This window comes from Nicotiana tabacum, chromosome 16, assembly GCF_000715075.1.
Source record: "Nicotiana tabacum cultivar K326 chromosome 16, ASM71507v2, whole genome shotgun sequence".
Taxonomy (NCBI): Eukaryota; Viridiplantae; Streptophyta; class Magnoliopsida; order Solanales; family Solanaceae; genus Nicotiana; species Nicotiana tabacum.
Genome location: NC_134095.1, coordinates 67,050,642 through 67,072,168, shown reverse-complemented (window position 1 = coordinate 67,072,168; position 21,527 = coordinate 67,050,642). Strand labels below are relative to the sequence as shown.

The 21,527-nt window shown below is 38.0% G+C and overlaps 1 long non-coding RNA gene across 1 annotated transcript; it reads right to left on the bottom strand.

Moving 5' to 3' along the window:
- Positions 1–14,167: 14,167 nt before the first annotated feature.
- LOC107769864 (uncharacterized) lies at positions 14,168–18,024 on the bottom strand. The gene is made up of 2 exons (XR_001644497.2): positions 17,743–18,024; positions 14,168–14,717 (listed from the first exon to the last, which is right to left on the bottom strand). It is a non-coding gene; the product is annotated as an uncharacterized LOC107769864 (long non-coding RNA).
- Positions 18,025–21,527: the final 3,503 nt, after the last annotated feature.

Below are 21,527 nucleotides of genomic sequence, written 5' to 3'. Positions count from 1 at the left end.
GGAGGTGGCTGTGACCTCATTAAAGCCTTCACATAATAGACACAGGTAGCTATAATCTTTAGCAACTATTTGCATATTATTCCACAGAATTTTTCTATTTATTAATAAAGTGTTGGCATAAACTAAGGAAACTAGCCAAGGTTTTGAAGTTCTACTGACCTGGATGTTTGCATGGATCTCCTGGTCAGTAACTACTACTGTATCCATCTCCAACTCTCCATGCTTCCACAATAGTATGACTCCACCTGAGTAGACATCTGCACTAATTTCAAACTATTCAGTGAAACCAATAAATTCCATGAGCTTGTAGTGGCTCTGCATGTGTGTTTCAGTGAGGCAGATAATTAATGGATTGTTCTAGTCGACAATGACTATGAAGTTGTGTCGGAATTCTTAGTTGTTGCACCCCCTGCAGTTCCAAAGGAAGATCTTCATTTTGGGTTCATCTAGTTCCCACCCGGGGCCAGTGACATACGCAGGTGCACAACTAGTGGATGATCCGCCCCGTTGTGTACTAGCAATGGCAAGTCTTCCTCCGTCAGTGTTGGCATAATTAGTGCTGCATATTTGTGGATAATCGAGAAAGGGTAGGTGTGAATGTTCACTGCTATTTGAAGCACATTTTCTTGAACTATGACAAAGTATCATTTTTCTTTGTTTTTATGGAGTGTGGTCGATAGTGATTTTCGTAGTGTGATGTATTGCAACATTTGATCTAGGATTCTTAGTGATTGCACTTCTGTGTTCATTAGGATGATCATATCGGCCTCCGAATTCAAAGGGGACAATGGCTCCGCTAGTAGTGCCTCCGACTCTATGTCCAGATTTTCTGATAGTGCTAGCTCCTCCATTTCCGGTAATGAGAGCAACTAGGTATTTGGTGGGGGTGTATGAACTTGTTGTTCCTTCTGTACATGCTGGATCTCATGTACCTACATTGGCTGGTAGTATCCCTGAACTTGTGGTGGTTGTTGTGTGGTTGTGTCTAGACGGTTTACCATCTCCATCGCAACTATTTCCAGGTTGTACATTGTTTCCATTTGTATTTTAGTGTTGGGCCCCCAGCTCTGTATCTGCTCGATAAGGTACTGCGTGTTCTCCAACGAGAACTGAGCATGCTGGTGTAACCCCACTACATCTAGCCATGGAGTTGGTGGTGGGTGGTGCACGACTGGAAGCATTATGGGCTGCTGTGGTATTTCCATTAGAACTTGTACTAGGATTACTGTTGTTTGAACAAAATAGTTGGTTGTTTGGGTGTGGCTGTGTTGATCTGGAAAATGTTGGTTGTTGTCTCTGTTGTGGCGTGGGTGGTGGTGACATCAGTGGTAGTGGTAGTTGGAGTGGTGGTGGTAATGGCAATACATTTTTAATAAGTGGAAGAGCGGGGACTTGGTTTGTGAAAGAGAGTGTGGTAAGGGAGATTATGGGAGTGACCGGATGGTAGGGGAGATTACTTGGGGTTTTGGTTTGTGGGGTTGAGTTGAGAGAGGGTGATTGATAGGGTATTTGATAGGTTTGATAGGATTTGACAGTGACAACTATAGGGTGGTTAGTAGGGAGGGAGTATGTTTCATAGTGGGAAATGATTTCATGCATGGTAGGCTTCTTAAAAGTAGTGTTCATAGTATAGTCATTATTTTTAGTACTGCATATTTTATTATTTTTCTCCGATTTGGTAATCTGCTCATGTCCTTGGGATCTCATGTGTGCTCCTTTGTCGTGCCGATTTTGGGGTATTGTTGTTAGTGATGTTATGGGCGAGATAATGTCATTAGTTGCAAAGGATTTTTTTTTGTGTGGCACAATTAGTAAGCAGTTAGTTGTTGAAGCCGAAAATAGGAACGAGTGAATTTTTTGTTATTGGTGATGTATAGTTAGTGATGTCGTTGTTGATGGGGTTGTAGTGTCAGGTTTGCCATTTTTTTTATTTTGGTAGTTTTCTAGATCCAGCTGACTTAGCATAGAGAATTGGTTTTGTTAGGTATAACTAGTTGACCCTTCAAAGGTGGTAGAAGTGAGAAAACCTATTTGTTTCTTGGTCCCCAAGATTGGGGTAAGTATAGGGGTGGGTGGTCTAGAATTTTAGCTAGTAGGGGGCAAATTAGTGTTTCTATTTGATATTTTTATTTTTTATTTTTCTAATTCTTTTTCTTTTAATTTATCTTTTTTTTCGACAGGAAGTTCTCTTTGATTTTTTCCTTCCTTTTCTTTTTATTTTCCATTTCTTTTTTTCTTTTTCAGTAGTTTCTTTTTCTAAATTTTGTGAATAATGAGTTGCAGTGGTGTAGCTTTTGTGTGAGTATGACACCGTCTTCACTATTTATTGACCGTGCCAGATGTAGAGTTGTCTTTTGTCTTTGTGAATATTGGATTCTTATTCTGACATTGACATAGGTTGTGTCTCACGCATCCGCATATTATGCACAGTGGATTGGTGTCTTCATAATGGATATCCTATAGATTTTTCCCGATCATGAAATTCCTTGGTGGAGATTTTCCTAGGGGTGCCAGAATACACAAGCGTAATGTCCCCTTGTTATGTTCGTAGTGCATTTGTCAATCTTTAAAGTGTCCCCAATCATTTGGCCAATTTTTTCTAGTATTTCAAGGTCGTAGTACTCAGTGGGGAATTCCTGAAGGCGTACCCATATTGTGGAGAAATTAATATGGTTTGCGTTGGGATTGAAATCCAGTGTCCATTTTTTGACACTAAGGTACTGTGAACCAATAAACCAAGGTCTGTTATTGATGCTCTTTGGTAGTGGTCATGGGATGAGAACCAGATCATGTAGTAGTCATTACCTAAATCGATGAAGTTTATGGGTTCTCATGAGTTCTAGATTCTTGAAATTTTGTGCATAATAAGTTGTAGAACATACGTTTTCCCAATAGTTTGATGATTAAGGATTGTTTCTAGGGCTCGTATAGTCTGGTTTTGTTCGCTATTGTAACGGGTATGAAGTTAGGGTGGTTTGATGGGTTGTCTTTTTCCTCTTCTAAACTAAGGTTGCTAAAAATTGTGCAATCAAAATTCATGGGAGAAAAAGTTTGTTTTTGGGTTATTGTATCTCTATAACTAACCTGTGTCTCCATAAATGTGTCACAATTTTTTGATCGGTGTATATTGCATAAAAGCGGGTCTTCTTCTTCATTAGTTAGAGTGCCTTCTTCCATTCTTTGGCTTTGTGGTTTGGTGGAAGGTGACTTTTGCAGTGGTCTTGTAGTGAGTTGTTTGAATGGTTGATTGATTGATTTCCGTTTCTCTCTGTAGTTTCTAGAGAGAAGTCAGAGCACTTCTCTATATAACATGATGAGTAATTTTATTGATCTTAAAAAAAATTAAGTTGTTATACAATACTTTTAATTGATTTTGGTTTATAAGTACTCAGCTTATTAGTATTTTTGGTGTTTACCATATATATAGATAAACCAAAAAGTATTTATAAACTTATCTAAACACCCTCATAGTACACCTTTTGTCACGATCCAAAATACCAACTAATCGAGATCGTGATGGCGTCTAACATTGGTAGGCAATCAATCACAACAAGATAATGCAAAGAAAAGCAATAAATATTTGACAGCTGAATGAATAACATAACCTAAAGCAACTTTGTGATAACATAATAAGTTCTAAAACCAATAACTAACATAAACCACCCCAAGATTTGGTGTCACAAGTACATGAGCTTCTAAATCCAAATAAATACAAGGTTCTGAAAGAAATACGATACTGTTCAAAATAAAATGAAAACATTACAATGAAAATGAGAAATTGACTCTAAGGCCTATGAACGGGATATAACTCTACCTTGAATCACTATCTGGTATCCACTAAGTACCTCTCGGGACTCCGCTAGTACCAATGCCAAACTCTGCACAAAAAGTGTAGAAGTGTAGTATGAGTACAACCGACCCTGTGTATTCAATAAGTGTCGAGTCTAACCCTGATGAGGTAGTGACGAGGCTAAGATAAGACGCCTACTAAAACAATGTACAGTTATATACATAAAGCAACTGAATAACAAATAAATCATCAAAAGTAACAATAGGGTAGGGACATGTAGGAAGTCACAATAAGAGAATTCAATAAGAATCACTAAGTAAACCCATATCAAAGTAAGCACTGAAACCATCAAATCAATCTTCCATTTCAATTACCAAGTCAAAGCAATAGAATCAACAAATTATACGACATCACCCTTCGTGCTTTTACTCTCACCTTCACCATATATCATAAATACAAATGCACGATATAGTCCTTCGTGCTTTTACATTCATCCTCACATGATCATAATAAAATGTATATGCATGACATCATCCTTCGTGTTTTTATTCTCATCCTCACATGATCATAATAAAATGTATTTGCACGACATCAACCTTCGTACTTTACTCTCATCCTTACATGATCATGATAAAATGTATATGCACGGCATCACCCTTCGTGCTTTAACCTCTCATGATAAATAAGCATGTGCACGGCATCACTCTTCGTGCTTTAACCTCTCATGATAAATAAGTATGTGCATGGCATCACCCTTCGTGCTTTTAACCTCACATTCACTCAATCAATGATATCAATATGCAAATGAGGCATGGCGACATCCTTCGTTCTATTCACTCTTCCTCACTAAGCAACAACAACACAAATATCAAGCAAGGTGGGAAGCAAATGCACTTCATCAATTGTATTGAATTCCACTCGTCATACAATAGTCTTTCCACAATTAGAGACAACAACCAATCACATGTTACACACTCTCAACACCCAATATCTCAACAATTCAATATAAGAAATAACTTGAAAGTGACAAGTCAAAGAATAAGCAATCTATCTAAGGCATGGAAGGCATCATAAATGAAATAACATGGTACAATTAAGGAAAATTTTACCCACATTCTTATCCCAGGTCCAACGTATAAGGACTCATCAGCTCGCATTTACGTCATCCCCAACACAAAGTTCACATAGCAAATAGACTCAATTCTACCTTAATGCCCTCAAATTAAAGTTAACCACGACACTTACCTCTTTACGCAACCAAATCAACAATCAACTACAACTTTTCCTTTTAAACAAGCCACTAAACCAACCGAATCTAGCCAATTATCGTTCAAACATTTCAAAATAAGCTTTAGAAACTATCCACAAATGAAAAAGATTCAATTTTGATCATATTCGAAAAAATCAATAAAAGTTAATCACAGCCGCATGGTCAAAATTCAAGATTCAGACCAAATCCCGATTATCCATTCACTCCCAAGACCGATTATGTGATTTGTTTCGAAATCCGATCTTAATTTGAGATTTAAATCTTAATTTATAAAATCCCTAAATTCTACCCAATATCCTAATTTCTACCTTGAAAGTTATAGATTTGGTGTTAAAAATTCATGAAAAGTAGTTGAAATTGATTGAAAACTAGTTAAAGATGTTTACCAATGAATTTGGAAAGAAAAAGCTCTCAGGAAATTACATCTATGGAGTCTAGGGTTGAAAAATAGTGTAAAATAAGCTAACTCCCATTTTTTCCAACTTTTACCCAGCTGCAGATATTGCAATTGCGAATGTTCGCAAAAGCGAACACCCTTTGTGCCCCCCTGATATTGCATTTTCGGCCCAATACTTTGCATTTACGAAGTCCCATCTATCGCAAAAGTGGTCATGCATTCGCATTTGCGAAGCCCTCTATCCAGCCTCTCAGTCGCAAAAGCGACAATTAAGTCGTGAAAGGGAACCCCAGCGATTTGCAAACGCGACCATTTTTTTGCATTTGCGAAGAATGTCTGCCCATCCCATATTTTGCATTTGCGGGCCTGACATCAAAATGCGAGACTCGTAATTGCGATCAGGTCTTCGGAAATGCGAGACCTGGAACATAACACCAGCAACTACTGAGTAGCAGTTCCAAACTTAACTCTAGTACATCAGAAACTCACCTGAGCCTCTCGGAATCCAATCCGAACATTCGCACAAGTATACTTAAATCATACGGACTCGCTTGATAACTCAAATCATCAAAATAACATTACTTATCAAGAATCGATCATCAAAACTCAAAATTTCAACTTTGTAACTCATTTTTTTAGCTTTTTACATAATGCACCAAAATGCGCTTGAGTCACCTTGGACTCCAACCAAACACGTGTACAAGTACAGAAACGTCATACAAACCTACCAGGGTCATCAAAATACCGATCCAAGGTCAATTTCCCTGAATAATAACCGTGGTCAACTCTAGCTTAATTTTATGTCAAAATTACATTTTCTTCAAAATTTCACATAAAATCTTTTCGAATAACGATATAGACCACACACATAAGTCATGTAACATCAAATGGATCTATGAGAGGTCTCACAACATATAAATTAAGGCTAGTACTCAAACGACCTATTGAGTCGTCACATTCTCCAACTCTAAAAGAAACGTTCGTACTCGAATGGACATGGAAAAGTACCTGGTGGTAAAAATATCTGGGTATCTACTCCGCGTATTAGACTCAGACTCCCAGGTAGCATCCTCGATCTGATGACCCCTTTATTCCACTTTCACAGAAGTAAAACTCTTAGACCTCAACTTTCAAACCTTCTAGTCTAGAATAACCAGCGGCTCTTCCTCATAGATCAAATTCTCATCAAGCAGCATCGTGATGAAGTCTAAAATATGTGACCTATCTTCATGGTACTTCTGAAGCATGGAAATGTGAAATACTGAATGTACCCCTACTAGGCTAGGAGGTAATGCAAGCCAATAAGCAACCTCTCTATAACTCTTTTCAAGATCTCAAACGGGCCAATAAACTCGGGCTTAACTTGCCCTTCTTCCCAAACTGCACCACGCCCTTCATAGGTGATACTCGGGGAAGAACCTTCTCACCTGCCATGTAGGCCACATTTTGAACCTTCTGGTCCGCATAACTATTTTGCCCGGATTAAGCTATATGAAGATGCTCCTAAATCACCTTACCCTTTTCTAAAGAATTACGAACCAAATCAATGCCCAACAATCTGGCTTCACCGGACTCAAACCAACCAATCGACGAACGATATCGTCTCCCATAAAAGGCCTCGTACAGAGCCATTTGGAAGTTTGACTGATAGTTGTTATTGTAAGCGAACTCCGCTAGAGGTAAACACTGGTCCCACTGACCCCCAAAATCCATAGAGCATTCTTGAAATATGTCCTCCAATGTCCGAATAGTGCGCTCGGACTATCCGTCCATCTGAGGATAAAACACAGTACTCAGCTCGACCTACGTGCCCAACTACGCTGCACGGCTCTCCAAAATGCAATGAGAACTACGCGCCCAGGTCAAAAATGATGGAAATGGGCACACCGTTCCGATGGATAATCTCCCGAATGTAAATCTGACCCAATTGCTCTGAAGAGTAGGACGTCATCACCGGAATAAAGTGTGCAGAATTAGTCAATCTGTCCATAATAACCGAAACTGCATCATATTTTCTCAAGGTCTGTCGCAAGCCTACTACAAAATTCATAGTGAGGCGCTCCCACTTCCACTCTGGTATCTCCAATCTCTAAGTCAATCCACTCTGTTTCTGATGCTCATACTTCGCCTATTGACAATTTAAATACCGAGAGACATGATTGACAATATCTTTCTTCATGTTCTGCCACCAATAGTGTTGTTTCAAGTCATAGTACATCTACTTGACACCTGAGTAAATAGAATATCACGAATTGTGAGCCTCCTCAAGGATCAACTCTCTCAACCCATCTACATTTGGAACACAATCCGGCCCTGAAGCCGCATGACACTGTCACACCACCTTTTTACACACCCGAGGGTGGATATAGGGGAGTTTTTCCAATTTAAGTGACATTATTCGAAATGAGATTATTTAATTTAATTTCTTCAAAGTCACCACTTGGAATATTTTTTATTTGTGTTCCAAGTCACTGGTTTATTTTAAATCCCAAATCGAGAAAAATTTGACTTTCCTTTTGAAGTCTGCGAACCAGAAATTCTGAATAATGAATTCTGTTAACCCGAGGGAAGGTGTTAGGCAGCCCCGGATTCCGTGGTTCTAGCACGGTCGCTTAAACTATCATAATTGGACTATTATCTGACTTTAATACATATTTTAGCATATGTCACATTTTTAACTTATTAACCGCTTTTAATTATTTTTAGAAATATTTAACGTTATTTAAAACACGCATTGAACCACGCCAAATGAAATGCATCCGTGGTCCACGACACATTTTATTTAACATTGTTGAGATTTGGATTTGGGTCGCATGAATTGCACACCCGAGTTTAAGAAGGTAATATTATTAAAATAACGCGCCTAAAGCAACTGCGCATTTTTAACTTTGCGAGGGCTATGGAAATTTGCTAAATGGCGCGCCTCGAATTCTAAGGATTTAAAAGAAATAGTTAAATGAGGGCCACACATTTGAGATTTTATTTGGCGCGGTGCACCTCAATTCCAATTTTAAAAAGGGAATTCAAGCTAAGTTTTTGAAGGCCATAAGCTATTCGTATCGCCTAATATGGTGCATCTCCAATTTACTTTGAAAATCCAATTAATTAATTCTAATGGACTTGCAGAATGTCTAAATGTTTAATGAAATCCTAATTCTATTAAATAACTAGCAAACATCAACTTAAAGGATCAACTAAATCAGAACCAATTTTAACAAATAGCACTGAATCCAATCTATTCATATTGCTTTAGAGCTTGGACCCAGTGAGCCCAATTCTCAAAATGGAGGGGACGGTCAAATATCCATAGTAACATGGAGTCTAAAGACATCTACTATTGGGCCAACTTTAAGCCCAAGTTTTCAGAACCAACCATTGTTAACCCCATTTACAAGAAAATCAATCAAAGGGTTATGAAGTGCAATTGAGACAACATTTTAAGCTCAAAGTGACCAAACGCATAGTTCTTATAAACTAACAACTTTAGCGGTATGAACAAACAAACCATCAATAAGTTGATATAACAAAATACACAAGACTCAAGCACCATTCAATTGAGTTTTCCAAGCCGCTATCACATCTCCCATACATAATTACTTCATTCAATGATTTACATATTAATATGGTTCCCTCAAAGTCAGCATACATTTTTAGCACATGTTTCTCTATACTCCATTTTCATGCCTTAAATCCCCACTCCAAATGATTTTAACTCAACAATTAACTTGCAAACAATGAGATATTTAATATAAACTAAATTACTATAGAATTTTAATCACACAAGACAGCAGTTATAGAAGAAGTTTAAAGTTTCCATTTGAATTCCAACTCAAACTTCCGGATCTTTACACAGCTTTAGTCAAGCTTCAATTCCATGATAGTTTCAAAGGAATACCTAGAAATTACAAAGGATAAGAAATGACGGATTAGCAATAACAGTAGCAGGAACTAGCCCAGGTTCAACAATCAACAGCGAAACCAGCTTAAACAGCTCAATGGAATAGTACACAACTGGAAAACTTGAATCACCTTTTCTGAAATTTTAGCTATTGATTTTTCAGAATTTTTACCTCTATTTTTCTCTTCTCAAAAATCTGACTTGAGCTTCAAGCAGCAATGCCTTTATAGGCAAGCTATTAGGGCAACCTTAAGGGTTCAGTTTTTTCCTTTAGACCTGTTCCAATTTTTATTTTTGCAGCTTAGTCCCTAAATTACTGACTTGCTTGCCCAACAAGTCTGTTTTTCAGCTTCTAGGAAGCTTCTTCAGGTGGTTACTCATAGATTTCCTACGTACATTACCCAAAAGAGCCCTTAGTTACCCTGTTTTTACCCCCTGGACCAAACGAGTATGGGTTATGAATCCAAACGGGCTCAATGGTTCATTAAACATGGGCTCAGGTTCAAGCCAAACCAAACTTTCTTGGAATGGGGTCTAGACTGACCTCAGAGCCCAAGTAACAAGGCTGACCCAAAACCAAATCAAAGCATGAAAGGGAAGCACTTAAGTAACTTCAAAAAACTAAGAAACAAACAGATTGACTAATTAACGATCACAAACAGGCATTGAACTAATTGAGAAATTAAGCTAAATGACCAAAACAAAATGTAAAATCAAAGGTTCAAACATGCAATAAATAGAACTAGACAAACCAAAGAAATCAGAAAACAAACTTAAAAAGGAAAACAATCACCAAGAAGAGAGGTTCTGGATCCAAGACTTTGACCCAGGCTCAATTTGGATGACCTCTGACCAAAGAGAGAACAAGAACAGAGGTGATACATAAATAATTTCGAAACCAAAAAAAAATGAAAGGGACCCAGGCTCAATGCGTATATTTTGGTATTTTTCATGATTTAAATAAAACTTAAATGTGCACAAAAATGCAAACAATTAAATAAAATTCTACAAAATTCCTAAAATGGTAAATAATTAACAAACATCTATTTTCTTGGGATTTTATAGGAGTATTTTATATACGGCAAAAATCACGTGCTCACAGACAGCATCATCTCCAATCACAACCTCCTTAGCACTACCATGTTGCACAGTGTCTTTCAATACCAACAAGTGCGGATCATCAAACCGGCGAGCCGTGATACGCTCCAACAACGATGATTGTGTCGTAACAAAAGAAAGAACTCAGTTAGGCACCTAAATATCTAAACTCTAGAACTGATTGGTCAAGGGATGAACATCCACGGCTAATGGCCTCTCCAGTGCTGGTAAATATGCCAAACTATCTGTGCTCTCTACCTTCCTACTTAATGCATTAGCCTTCCCCAGATGATATAGTATGGTGACATCATAGTCTTTCAACAACTCTAACCATCTCCTTTGCTACAAATTACGGTCCTTCCACTTGAAACATGTGCTGGAGACACTGATGGTTGGTATAGACCTCATATGGAATGCCATATAGATAGTGCCTCCAAATCTTCAATGCGTGAATAATGGCTCCCAACTCTAAGTCAAGCATAGGTTAATTCTTTTCATGAACCTTCAACTGTCGGGACGCATAGGCAATCACCCTACTGTCCTGTATCAACAATGCACCAATCCCAATACACGATGCATCACAATATACAATGTAAGGTCCCGAACTTGGAGGCGACACTAACACTGGGGTTGTAGTCAATGCAGTCATAAGCTTCTGAAAGCTCACCTCACACTCATCAGACCATATGAAAAAAAAGCACCCTTGTAGGTCAACTTGGTCAATAAGGCCGAGATAAATGAAAATCCCTCCACGATCCAGCGATAATAACCCAGCAAACCTAAAAAGTTCCAAATCTCTATAGCTGAAGTAGGTCTAGGCTAGTTCTGAACTGCCTCAATCTTCTTAGTATCCACCTTGATGCCTTCGGAAGACACAACATGGACTAAAAAGGCAACCAAGTCTAACTAGAACTCACACTTCAAAAACTTGGCATATAATTGACGACCCTTCAATGTTTGAAGTACGATCCATAGGTGTTGTTCATGCTCCTTTCGATTGCGGGAGAAAATAAAATATCATCGATGAAGACAATCATGGAGGAATCCAGATAAGACTTGAAGACCAGGTTCATCAAATCCATAAAGGCTGTTGTGGTATTAGTCAAGCCAAATGACATCACAAAGAAATCGTAGTGATAATACCGAGCTCAAAAAGCTATCTTAGGTACACCCGATGCCTTAATCTTCACCTAATGGTAGCCCGACCTCAAGTCAATCTTGGAAAACACCTTGGCACCCATAAGTTGGTCATATAAATCATCAATCCTCGACAATGGATACTTATTCTTGATTGTGACCTTGTTCAACTACTGATAGTCTATGCACATCCTCATCGATCCGTCCTTTTTCTTCACAAACAACACCGGTGCACCCCAAGGCGAGACACTAGGTCTAATGAACCCCTTGTCAACCAAATCCTACAATTGTTCCTTCAATTCTTTCAACTCATCACCTAGCATGTGCGTCACCTCAACAACAATCGCATCACACGTATTTCAGGGATTCATACCCTCAAAACCAAGTTTAGAAGTGTTACTTACCTCAAACCGCACAAATCCCTACTCTAACAAGCCATTGCATTGCGAATCGGCCTCCGAACGACTCAAATATAGCCACAAACAGCTTAATACAAACAATACAAGCTATAGGATTCAATTCTTTGCGATAAAGCTAAGTTATTTAACAAAAGTCAAAAAATCAACCCAAAAAATCTGAGCCTACATCTCAGAATCTTACAAAATTTAATGTCACTACCCTGGTTCGCCTTCCGTGAACCATCTTGACTATTCTCCATGACTAGGTAAACCTAAATTGCGGAAGATAACCAAAACTTGCAGAAGTAAGTAATTTAAAAAAAGAAATAAGGCAATAATAGTGTTTAAATGTGCCGCTCGACATACACCATATATAAATCTCAAAACCAATATCCAAATCCAAGACCCGGAACCCACAAATCACAAGCTAAGAAAAATAAATACTACATAGCTCTAACTTCAGAATTTTTGTCTAATAAGAACAGAAGTACAGAAGGGCTAAATACTAAAAGCATGAATAGAAAGGGACTTCTCGGTCTGCAGACACGGTAGATGTACCTCGAAGTCTCTAAGCAATCGCCTCCCTCAAGGATGGTAGGTGAGTAGAAGTACCTGGATCTACACATGAAAAAATATGCGCAGAAGAGGCATGAGTACACCACCGGTACTCAGTAAGTTCCAAGCCTAACCTCGGTTGGATAGTGACGAGGAAGGTTAGGGTCCTACTGAGGTTAAATAAATATAGAGATGACAGGATAAGATAAGCAGTACAATTGGGAATCTATAGTAAAAATCTACAATAAGAGTACAATAACGGAAATAGAGATGAAGGCAAACCACAAGGAAGTAACCGGGGATATCACAGTATCCCGAGGATCTCTTAGTACCATCAATATATGCCAGAGATCTCTTGGTATCCCGAGATCTCTCGGTATCCTCAATATATAATAGGGATCTTTTGGTATCCCGAGGATCTCTTGGTATCCTCAGTATATGCTAGGGATCTCTTGGTATCCTCAATATACATGTCAGGGATCTCTTGGTATCTTGCACCTCAGTCCAAATCATAAATACGTACAGGGGATCTCCCAGGATGCCGTCCCGTAGTCCCAAATTAAAAACACATAGAAGCAACACACGAATACTCAATTAAATGCAAAATTTCGTACCAAGTAAACAGTTAATTCTAGCCTAACATGCTTCACGTAATGCAATTAAGGTAGTTTAAGCCGTAATTAAATCAACTAAGCATGCTTTTCTAAACTACAACAGGCTAAATTCGTAAGTAGACTAAAGCAGGAAAAAGGAACTCAATTGAAATACTTAAAGTAAAACCGGATTTTCAACAATTAGCTCAAGTACGCACTCGTCACCTCACGTACAAGACATTTCAATTACCAAATATATCATATCCTAAGGGGAATGTCCCCCACACAAGGTTAGACAAGCCACATACCTCGAACAGGCTCAAAGTCAACCCGAAACCACGTTTTTGCCACGAGTACTCGACTCCAAATGACCCAAATCTATTCAATTCAATTGCATAATGTAAATAACACTCACTACTGGAAAATGGCTATTTTGCGACTGCAAAAATGGTCAAAAAATGCTAATTTCCGATTAGACCAAAATGTTGTAGTCGCAAAATAGCTAGTCTGAAATAGTTTGCGACCGAATCCGTCCGTAATTTGCGACTACAGCGGTCGCTAAGGCAAAATAGAAAAAGGACTAATAAATATGCTAAAGTTTCTGACTGACGCGGTCGCAAACAAGTTAAATTAAATTTTAATTTTATATTAACTTTTCCACTACTTCAGTCGCAAACGGTATATATAATTACAATAATATTTAGTTTTGTTTGAGTTTTTCCACTATGGTGGTCGCAAATCTAATTTTAAATTATTTATTTATTTATCCTTCCGACTACTATGGTCGCAAATCTAATTTAAAACTATTTATTTATTTGTATTTCCGACTACAGTAGTCGCAGATGTTCCTAAATCTGAAATATTTTGATGCATTTTGCGACTACTATGGTCGGAAATAAGTCGGAAAACTGGGAATTTTATGCCAAATTCCAACACTTTTAAAGCAATATCACCTACCAATTCAAATATACAACAACCAATTAATCTACCATGCCAACCAACCAATCCACTATTGCAACTAATCAAATTCATAAAATGCAAAACATAAATATTTGTAACTAAAACATCCAAAAAGAGTTAAACATTGTGGCACCATTCAATCTAGTCTAAAATATTACAATCATAGTCAAGTGTAAATATTACCAAGTCTAAACATCCAACTACAATAAATAATAATGTCTCAAAAATTCAATAACCATAACAAACTAAAACTCATTATCCCCGCCATCCTCGCCATTCAAAGGACCAAATGGACGTCCGCTCATAAATTTCTCCACTAGACTGCAATTTGTTAAAATTTGCGCGATCTTCTTTCCTTTCCTCCTTCAACTCTTCAACTTCTTTTCATAATGCTTCTACCTCTTCGTGTTCTTGCGAATAACTCGCATCACCAGACAACAATGTCGTAGAACGACCTACAGAATATTATGATCCAAGACCGTAGGTTCTACCTTTCTTTGTGCCGCCAACCACCTGCGTCCATATTGAAGTTACATTGTTGAGTGACACTTGGGTTGAGCTACCATCCTCGGAATCGGGTTGACTTTGATGCCATTCCTCAAAACATTGCTGATAGGCTTCCTGAAATTATGGAGTCAAACCGATACTTGAAGAAATTAAAATGTGCGTTTCATATTTTTCCGATGAAGCATGTATCTATAAAAATACAAACACACACATAAACAAGGAAGGAAATGGTGCAAGTATGATGAAAGTAAAATTTAAGAAGAAAGAAAAAACTTATACTTAGGCAACAAACAATACTTTTTCCATTTTTTCTAGCTCATGCTTCCTTCTTTTTCCTTTACTATTTCTTTCTTCCCCAATCAATGCCATGCTCTTTCTTTATCTTTTTTTAATTCCTCCAGTCTACTTCTCACTCATTAATGTCAAGAATCATTTCTTAGGGAAGCACTACAGGATCTTTTTCTCAAACTACCGCTACTTCTGAGAGCCAACATCCATTATAAAAGTACATGGATATGTGAGTCTACATGAAGAAATTTTGCATGCCAAAACCAGAGGCAAAAGATGCACAATTACAAGCCAATATAAACTGGATATGTACTAATCAAATTGTGGACTGGATATGTACTAAGAAGCACTTGGAAGTTGGAAATTAGGGTGATAGAAAATTATTTTATTTCCTCAAGGAAAATGCTTACAATAAAACCATATTAACATCTACGAATTTTTCGGGATGTGTATCTAGACATAAATAATCACATGTTTTACAACAAAACCATTTTAACATCTACGAATTTTCGGGGATGTGTATCTTGACATATTGCTTGATAGAGCAAAATTTGTTATAGCTGCATAAGTCCTTGGTGACTTAATGTATAACCAATTTTTTTATTCTCTTATATTTGAATGATTTGTTTATAAAAAAGTCCAACCTCATGAAAAATGCACTTATTCTGTGCAAATTGTCAGTCAGTGCATTTCTATGAAACAAAAGGAAGGTTAATGCTTCCATGCTTCTCCATCTGACGGAAGACACAAAATACCAGGTGGCCTTCTATTTTCATAGTGTCATCTCATATGAGGAGTAGAGCTCATTGATGCATACAACCTCTTTAACCTAGGTATAAGGGGTAAGTAATGCATCACCTTAATTGGAACCTTCTTATTTTTTTAATTTATGGCTTTCTTGTAACGAGGTTGGTTATAAATTTGCAATTATCTAAGGCTGCATCATCCTTATAAAATAATATGTAACCTTTCTCACAATAGTCAATCCTCTCTGATGAAAGTCCTAACTTGAAAACCAATTTCTTTGCTGTGTAGAAATCTTTGGGTAGGTCAATTTTATTAGGATTAAGTTCATTCATAAGGCCAATGATAGAGTCCATGCCCGCTTGAGAAATACTTGAATCTGATTTAATACTTAATAACCTAACTGCGACAGACAACTTAGAATGCATTGAGCCTTTATACAATGGACGACTTGCTTCCTCTAACTATTCATAGAAGCGCCTAGCATCATCATTTGGTTCAGACTGAGCCCCCGGGTGCATCACAAAAGCATCCCAAACCATTTCACTGAATCAAGAATTTTCAGCATTATTCTCTGCTAATGGACTATCCTCACTATCAAAAAAAAATTGAAAATCGACGTTACCAACACTAGCAACATCCTCTCCATGAATAGTTTACACGTAATAATTTTCCATAAACCCTTTTTTATAAAGATGAACTTTAACAATATTTGGTTGTAATAACTTTCTGCATTTGCATTTCATACAAGGACACCTAATCACCCCTTCACTGAGAAATTCATGAAGTATTTTTGTTTTAGCCATAAATTCGGCAACCCCTTCTATAAATTCCTCCCTCAACCCACTACGATTAGGATAAGTTCGATTATACATCTATCTACGATGTGCAAGCTCCATCTACACAAAATAAATCCAAGATATGTAAAATAAAACATATTAATTAGTATTATGATCATTTAACACAAGCCATCTATACAAATACATTCTAATTGCAAACCACATTTTCTAAGAGATTCCATTTCGTAACTAGCTACTTACAATACTTTCCATGGAACTTATCTGGAAAACACAATCAGAGAAAGATGGAAAATTTATAGAAAAAAATAAAAATGTAACTAGGTACTTACATATTCAGCACAATCTTAGTGCTGCTTAAACAATAAAATTGTACTTTTACCAATCAAAAAAAGAAAACATCTACCCATAACTCATATGTTAACCTATAAGTTTGCGCATCTGATCTCATAGATGCAGCTGGGCAAATACATTACTTCTTTTTTCTGATAATAACATTTTCGGTCAGAAATTAACATTTTTCTAGTAATGAATACTGTATGTTATGGTTATTAGGTAACTATATATTCTGATCTCGTTGCATTTACTCTCTATCCTCAGAACCCCCATATCATCTCACAACACTCATTTTAAACGAAATAAGACCTATAAACTTTCCTGATAAACTGAAATTTGACTAACATCTTTAAATTTTACTTGTAACTTAAAGGATCTAAAAATGAAATAACAATTAATTTACTCAACCAATATAACTAAATTCTGTATGTTCAGGACTCAATATCTAGAGCATGAAGTACGTTATCTGGGGGATTTTAACATTAGCAGTTTTCAGGAATACGAATGAGTATTTGAGAAGAACTCTAATATATAATTGAACTTCAAAAATTAATAAAGTGAGACTTGCCAAATATCATATTATGAGCAGGACATTAGCAGTTTTCAGGAATACGAATGAGTATTTAAGAAAAACTCTGATATATAATTGAACTTCAAAAATTAATAAAGTGAGACTTGCCAAATATCATATTATGAGCAGGATTTAGGAGATAATAATTTAGAGAATAGTTTACACAAATTTAGACGATAATTTATTCACTCAACTGAAACGTTTCTCTTCTTACATACTGAATATTATAAAAAGCTCCTCTTATTTGGAAGATAGAAAATCAAAGCAAATAGAAGATACTAAAATATAAGTGAAACAGAAATACAGTACGGAGAAATACACAGCAACTTAACAACTCAAAAATACGGAACAAAACAAGAAAAATCACAAATAAATGAAGCATGAGGGATTTGATCAAACATACCTCGAATTTCAGCAAAAGAAATTAGGTTCTGCGACCTCAAAAGAGAAACCTCCAAATTTGCAACTTGATGGAAAAATGGATTTGAGAAACCCCCGATTCCACTGACGGATTTGAGATATAAAAAGGGAAATAAAAACTTAGTGAGTGATTAGTGATTTACCTGGGATGAGATATTAAAGAACGGTCGAGCAGAGAGAGAGAGGCGGTCGAGCAGAGAGAGAGATAAATGAAATTGGGGAAATAGGGTTTTGTTGTGAAATATTAAATTAATATTACTGACCATCTTAGTCACAAACTCACTTAATATTCTTTTATCATTTTGTATTTTAGTTTTGTGACCGAGACAGTTGCTTAGTGGGTAACCTGATATTTTAACTTTTCAATGTCCGACTGAATCGGTCACAAAAGTGAAGGCAGGAAATTGGCGCATTGTTTTCCCACTGCCTTTGTCAGAATAATAGTCGATTTTTCTTTTTATAAATAAGTAATGAAAATTCAATTTTTTTCCGACCACTGCCGTCGCAAAAGCAGTCCCATTAGCGACTACTTCATTTTCGGCCACAAAATTCTGTCACAAATTGATTTTTTCTAGTAATGACTTCAAGTAACTGGTTCTACAATTAAAGTCTAAGCTAATATGCAAAATTATATAAAATGACCAAAACGCCCCTTAGGCCCACGTCTCGGAATTGGGTGAAATTTATATTTTTAGAAACTTCGTACTCTCACGAGTCTATTCATAACAAGAACACTGAAATAGGAGTCCAAATGACCCATCGAATTCTCATTTAAAGGCCTTTTAAACTCAAGCCCTAATTAATTATTTTTTTCCCAATTTCTCGCCACTAATTAGGTCTTTAATCACATAAAAACAAGTTATGAAGTCAAGGATGTTACCTCCAAGCGTTTCTCCTTTGTTTTCCTCAAAAATCTCTCTCAAAAGCTTTAGACCCGGATGAAAATGGTTAAAGAATCCCTCAAATTCGCGAAGGCAACTATTTATACAGCGATTTCCGCATTTGTGACCCTGGGACTGCATCTGCGGTCCCGCTTCTGCGGAAACTACGTCGCATCTGCGACTTTCATTAAATTACCAGAAACTGCATCTGCGATCACCCTTTCGCAGATGCGCTACCACATCTGTGGTATTTCTGATGCATCTGTGGAACCCGAAGAAAGGACCAAAATTAGCTTCTGCGATCTCCTTAGCCGCTTCTGCGGCGCCACATCTGGGGTCCCCAAACTGCAGATGCGATAATACCAGAAGCAACAACATACAGCAGCTGCAACATTTCCTCAACTTCTCGTTAACCATCCGAAATCACCCCGAGGCCCCTGGGACCTCAACCAAAGGCATCAACATATCCTAAACCTTATTCAAACTTGTACCAATCCTCAAAACACCTAAAACAACATCAAAACCTCGAATTAACCATGGATTTAAGCCTAAGAACTCCAAATTTCTCAAAATACGCTTTCGATCAAAAAGTCTATCAAACCTCGTCTGAATAACTTGAAATTCCGCACACACATCCCAAATGACACAACGGAACAATTGAAACTCTCGGAATTCCATTCCGACCCTCGGATCAAAATCTCACTATCAAAACGGGAACTTCCAAAATTAAATTTTCGGCATTTCAAGCCTAAATTAGCTACGGACCTCCAAAACACAATCCGAACACGCTCCTAACCCCAAAATCACCTAACGGAACTAACAGAACCATCGGATTTCCATTCCGAGGCTGTCTTCACACTGTTCCGAATACGGTCAACTTTCCAATACTTAAGCTCACATTTAGGGACTAAGTGTCCCAAAATTCTCCGAAACATAAAACCGAACATCCCGGCAAATCAAAAATAGCAAAAATAGACTGGTCGGGTCGTTACATCCTCCTACACTTAAACATTCGTTCATTCTCGAACGAGCATAGAGACATACCTGAAGTAGTGAAAAGATGAGGGTAACGGCTGCGCATATACTGCTCAGTCTCCCAGGTCGCCTCCTCGACCGGCTGACCCCGTTATTGGACATCCACTGATGCAATGTTCTTTGACCTCAGCTTTCTAAACTGCCTGTCCAATATTGCCACTGGCTCCTAAATATAAGATAGATCCTTGTCCAACTGGACTAAACTGAAATCCAACACGTGCGGCGGATCACCTTGATACCTATAGAGCATCAAAACATGAAATACCAAATTAACTCCTGCCAAGTTGGGAGGTAAGGCAAGTTCATAAGCAACCTCCCAACATGCCTTAATATCTCAAAAGGGCCAATAAACCTTGGACTTAACTTCCCTTTCTTCCCGAATCTCATAACGCCCTTCATAGGAGAAACCCGAAGCATAACCCACTCTCCAACCCTATATGAAGCATCACGAACCTTCCGGTCCGTGTAACTCTTCTGTCTGGACTGGGCTGTATGGAGTCTATCCCAAATCACCTTAACCTTCTCCAAAGCATCCTGAACCAAATCTGTGCCCAATAGTCTAGCCTCACCCAACTCAAACCAACCCATCGGAAATGTACACCGCCTACCATATAAAGCCTCATACGGTGCCATTTGAATGCTGGACCGATAGCTATTATTATAAGCAAACTCCGTTAATGGCAAGAACTGATCCCAAGACCCTCCAAACTCAATCACACATGCATGGGGCACATCCTCAAGAATCTAAATAGTGCGCTTGGACTATCCATCCATATAAGGGTGAAATGATGTGCTCAACTCTACTCGAGTACCTAACTCATGCTGAACGGCTCTCCAGAACCGTGATGTGAACTGGGTACCTCTATTTGAAATGATGGAAACCGGAATACCATGCAGACGAACAATCTCCCGGATATAGACCTCTGCCAGCCGCTCCGAGGAATAAGTAGTACACAGAAGAATAAAGTGAGCGAACTTGGTTAGCCGATCCACAATCACCCAAATAGCATCAAACTTCCTCAAAGTCTGTGGGAGCCTAACTGCAAAGTCCATGGTGATCCGCTCCCACTTCCACTCCGGAATCTCTATCTGCTGAAGCAACCCACCAGTCTCAAGTGCTCATACTTCACCTGTTAACAGTTGAGACACCGAGCTACAAATCCAACTATATCTCGCAGCCCATCAACATTGTGTACACAAATCCGACCTTGCATCCTCAATACCCCCATCATCACCAATAGTCACATCTCTGGCATCTCCATGCTGAACCTTGTCCTTGAGGACAAGCAAATGAGGGTCATCATACTGTCGCTCCCTAATACGATCAAATAAGAAAGACCGAGAAAACACGCAAGCTAGAACCCAACTGGGCTCCGAAAGATCCAATCTTACAAATTAGATGCCTAAGGCCTGAACATCCATCGCCAAAGGCCTATCTAATACTGGTAAATAAGCCAAAATCCCCAAACTCTCTGCCCGACGATTCAAAGCATAGACCACCACATTGGCCTTGCCCGAGTGATAAAAAATAGTGATATCATAGTCCTTCAGCAACTCCAACTAGGGGTGGGCATAAAATCCGAAAAACCAAATTCCGAACCGAACCAAATTAATTTGGTATTTCGGTTTCGGTTTTTTCGGTTTTTTGGTCTAATTCAGTACTGGATTTTCGGTATTTTGGTATTTCAATTCGGTTCTCGGTATTATAATTTTATAATTTCAGTAAATCGAAATACCGAAAATTTGGTGACCCTATATAATATATACTCTTCCTCTCTATTCTCTTCTTAAGCCCAATTACGAATTACCCAAGCCCATACGGCCATACCGTCCCACCCAGCTCCCCCAAGCC